Source organism: Triticum aestivum, chromosome 1A (genome assembly GCF_018294505.1).
Source record: "Triticum aestivum cultivar Chinese Spring chromosome 1A, IWGSC CS RefSeq v2.1, whole genome shotgun sequence".
NCBI classification, from domain to species: domain Eukaryota; kingdom Viridiplantae; phylum Streptophyta; class Magnoliopsida; order Poales; family Poaceae; genus Triticum; species Triticum aestivum.
In genome coordinates, this window is record NC_057794.1 from 519830137 (window position 1) to 519835200 (window position 5064).

The 5064-nt window shown below is 44.4% G+C and overlaps 1 pseudogene; it reads right to left on the reverse strand.

The window, feature by feature from the left end:
• Positions 1-3722: 3722 nt before the first annotated feature.
• LOC123041964 (zinc finger MYM-type protein 1-like) lies at positions 3723-4772 on the reverse strand (annotated as a pseudogene).
• Positions 4773-5064: the final 292 nt, after the last annotated feature.

Genomic DNA, 5064 nt, shown 5'->3' on the forward strand with positions numbered 1-5064 from the left:
GGGCCCACAGAATCACCTGTTCACAGAATCAGCCATGAGTTCTTTTCTGAGATCCCAGTTTGTACGGGTTATGTGCTGAAATGTCTGTAATGCTTCTAGACTTTTTTTCCATGGTAATATGTGTCTAACTTATATCATAAAGATTAAATTACAAGTCACGTAAAGACTGATATGACAAAACTGAAAAGAGCAGAACATCGTTAAGTTTGACACCAATGTTCATCGCCTGTCTCCGGCACCACCACAGCAGCCACTAAAGAAAAAAAATGACGGATCACCTCCTCACCCGAACACGAGGCGACTCCATCGCTAATATCCAGCTTTGCGGATCTCCAAGATGGTTCATCAAAGATGAAGTCATTATCGTTGAACGAATCAGACCGAGGCAACACCCTGGACACGCCATCGAACTCCAGATCTGACACCCCACCACATCTAAGACGCCGAAGTAGGAAACCATATCTGCCATCCGGCAACCACGAACCCAACACACGTTTCGTCTTCTAGATGTCGTCGATGCAGACCACAATCTGCATCCGCTCCCGAACTACCTTCCAAGCTCTGCGCCGACGCAGGAGCAGACGTCGTCGCAACGGCGGAGCCCGAGGACACAAGTTCACCATAAGGATGTCTTCGCCGCCACGATATCCCTGCTTGAACAGACTGGTTCCCAAATCCATCACCGACCATAGAGACGATCGCCTCGCCGGAGAAGAATCTGGAGCTTCTTTATTCAGCATCATTGTCGCCGCCGCCGAAGCCAAGATGTTGGACGATCCAAAAACCTAAGCTATTAGGGCTCTAAACCTAAAGCAAAGACGGTCCGTGCGCGCGGGATCCGGCGACCCCCCTCACGACCAACGATCAAGAGGTCGCCAGCGGAGGAGAGCCGCCAGAAAACGGTGCCGAAAGTTGGATCTCTTGGCGGTGGCTAGGGTTTTGGTCGCTAGCCAAACCCGCCCGAACAATGCTTCTAAACTGAAGCTGTGTACTTAATTGCTAGCATTTTTTGTTTCAAACAGTTACACGTTGAGTGTGAACACGAAGGAGATTTATGAATATTGTAAAAATCTTAATATTACCATACACATTTGCTAAATAGAGGGGGGAAATTCCATCATTCAATTTTTCACATTTGCACCACATAAATCGGCATATAATTTACCAAACACATAAGCAAAGAAATTGTTAAACAGACAAGGTAAGAAAGAGAGAAACAGAGGAAAAAAGAGAGGAATGGGACAAGAGAGAGAGGGGGGGCACAGGAGAAGACAGAGCGGGGGAGGACGAGAGGAGGTCACCCGCGACGGTATGCCAAGCTCATGCCAACTCCACCGCGCGACCCTATTCTGTCCGCCCCCGTCCGTTTGGGGTAAAACAGACGAATAGCGCGGCCCAGCGCACGGCCTCAAACGGACAAATGTCCGGATTCCATCCGTTTTCGACCCATCCTCGGCCCAAACTTGCGCTCGGTTTGGGGTGAAACGAACGCGCGCGGACGGCCTGGATGCACGCCCTTGTCCCCCCGTGGCCCGCCTGTCGGGGACACTAGCAGTCCCTCCGCTCCCAACACTTCCACCCTCTCTCTCCCGCCCCGCCCCGCCGCCGGCGCCGCCGCTATTCTCCGGCCGCCTCCTCACCGCGCAGCCCCCGGCCGTCCCTACCAAACCACGTCTCGACATGGCCGCCACCACGCCCGCGCCTTGGCCGTAGTTTTGATCGTCGATCGGAGGTTTGGCCGTCGCCGTCTTTGCCGGTCGCAGAGGGGACAGGACCGCCGGCGACGCACCACGGCGTCCTCGGCAGCTTCCGATGAGAGCTCCACATCGGCCAGTAGCCGGCCGGCAACCACCCCTGCTGCGTCGAGGTGATTATCGCGGCCTCTTCGCCACCACGCCCGCAAGGTGTTCGGCATTTTGCCCACAAAGGTATGGACAGTGGAGACGAGTTTTTCTTCCATCACTTCCTTTGTTCATCGGACGATTCGTCGTCGGATAATGAAGATATTGTGGTGGCTGCACTGGTCGTTCACGACCACATTCAACGGCAGCTTCCCCGGTACAGGGCAGTGGCGTACCCAGGAAAAAAATGAAGGGTGTGCACACTCTCAAAAAAATCCCCACCCAATCCATGTGTCAGACAAATTATGTCAAAATAATAACATGAGTAGCTTAATGCAAATCTCACAACAATTTAGTTCACAAAATATATCTCAAATGTGCTCAATTGCAATCCGAGTAGTCTTACATGAAAGAAGAACAAGTAGAAAATTACATCACTAGGTAACTCTACGTTTTTGCATTGTCATGAAAGCATCAACTATGTCATCTTCGCTTACTTCCATGAACACATCCCGTTCAATAAATGTCACCAAGCGGTCATCACTCATAGTAGCCCTCAACTTATTTTTCACTAGATTCATTACTGAAAACACTCTTTCAACACTCGCCGTTGCCACCGGTAAAATCAATATCAATTTGATGAGTAAGTAGACCAAATCATAAAGAACATGCTTCTTTGTTGCAACAAGCATAATAGAGAGCTCACTAATATTACTTGCATTTCTAAACCTATCATCTTGTCTCATATCATCAATAAAATTAGTAAGTTGAAATTCTAGCCTTATCAAATCTGTGCTTGAAATGTCCATGGGATAGAATTCAGCAAGTCTCATTACCTTGAGTGCATCATAAGAAGCAAATGAATTGAGGGGATTCAAAGCCGACATGCAAATAAGCAACTCGGTATTAACCTCATCAAACTGATTGTCAAGCTCTTGAATGGTTTGATCAATGACACCAAGATATACTTCTCTTCTATAACGATCATCATTTGTTTGTACTTCATAATACCGATGTGATCTTCAATTTGGCTCATAAATATCCTCCCACAAAGGAACTTGAATGTCATGTTTGTTGCAAAATAAGGTTAGCTTTGCAAGAAAATCTTCCCAACCATGAGACCTCATGTGCTGCATTCTACTCTTTGCCAAACTAGCAAGTGTCATTGCATTGACAATATCTTGATCTCTCTTTTGCAAAGATTTGGACAACTCATTTGTATAGCCAAGAATAACAAGCATCAAGTGAAGATTGAAAACAAAGTCAAATGATTCAAAGGCTTGAGCAACTCCACGTATTCTTGTCCACTCACTTTTTTGTGAAGGATCTTTTCCAATAGCATCAAGTACTTCAAGGATTGTGGAATACATGCTAACAATGTGCATAATGGTTTTAAAATGACAACCCCAATGAGTGTCGCCAGGTCTAGCTAGTCCCATCTCTTGATTTAGCCCACTTCCACTTTCAATCTCACCCATTTCAAGTGCTTCCAACACCTTTTGAGCTCTAACATCTCGAAGCATGTCATGGCGCTTACAAGAAACTCCAACAATATTGAGCAAGTAAGAAAACATGATCAAAGAACCACAAACATGGTTCATTGTCCTTTGCCACAGCTATAAGAACCAATTAAAGTTGATGTGCAAAACAATGGATGTAATAGGCAGAGGGTGACTCTTTCATGATCAATGTTTTCAATCCTTTAATCTCCCCTTTCATGTTGCTAGCCCCATCATATCCTTGCCAACGTATTTGACTAGGAGTCAAATGATGATCTTTAAGCAAAGTTTGAATTGCATCCTTAAGTTACAATGAAGTTGTATTGGCAACATGAACAACTCCAAGGAACCTCTCACATCCTCTTCCCGACTTGTCAACAAATCATATGTAGAGAGCAAGTTGTTCTTTATGAGATGCATCACTAGACTCATCAGTTAGGATTGCATAGTGGTCGTCACCAATATCTTCAATAATTATTTTAGTTGTTTGCGCCGCACAACATTCAATTATTTGATTTTGTATCTTTGGACTAGTCAAGATGCAATTCCCAGGAGCATTGTTCAAAACAAGTTTATTAACTTCTTCATCATTTTCCGAAATCCATTTAAGAAGTTCAAGAAAGTTCCCCCTATTGCTAGATTCTTCACTCTCATCATGTCCACGAAATGCCAATCCTTGGTTCAAAAGAAACCTCAAGCATCTAAGTGAATAAGTCAGCCTAGCCTTGTACATACGCAAATCCTCTTTATCCACCCTCACCATAATGTTATCAATTGATGGTTGAGGTGCCACAAATAAATTGTACTTCTCTTGAGCTTTGTTGTGAATGCTATTAATACCACCAACATGTTTGACCAATGCATCAGGCTTATACCAATTTTTCCAACCACCATTAACAAAGACATCACCCCTAGGCCCCCCATTCGATTTTCCTTTGAACAAATAACACACAAAGCAAAATGCTGCCTCATATTTGACACTATATTCTAGCCATTTGTAGGTCTCAAACCAAACAAAGTTGAAGTGTCGACTTTTACCATAGATTTTCCTGACTTGAAAGTTGTGTGCATATGGTTGGACTGCTTGCTTTGCAATGTATCGTCTTTGAACTTTATCTTGATCATCGACATCATACTCTGAAATAGGAATCCTCTCCCCTGGATCAGGAGGAAGCCTTTGAATATTATATGGCCTTGCACACGGATGTTGGGCTGATGCCGCTTCATCTTCACTTTCACTTTCAATGGAATGCTTCATCTTCAATATCAACTTCAAACTCTGCAGAATGGACTAGAGGTGGAGGAAGGACTGCTTCATCTTCAATATTTGACACTATATCTTAATATTCAGGTTGCTCTTCGGCTGCAACCTTCCTTCTTTTAGCAGCCTCATAATTCTGAAAAAGGACTTAATGTCACCATTCCTCTGCATCTTCGGTTCTGCAATTACAACAAAAAGAACAACACAAATAAGCATCATCAATGGTTATGTTTACAGTTTACTAGATGAAAACTGGACAGGTTCAGCGAGTTTTAAATGGTCTTTTTGAATGTTTAAGAACATCAACAAACAGTGCATCAAACATTACTACATACTGGACAGTGCAGTTTGTTCGTTATATAGGCAGCGACCATTTCTGCATTTCAGTACTGGGCAAAAAGAACATGAGGCAGTACCAGTACAGTATCTCACCTGAATCGAATCAAGCAAAGGTCGAGCGGGG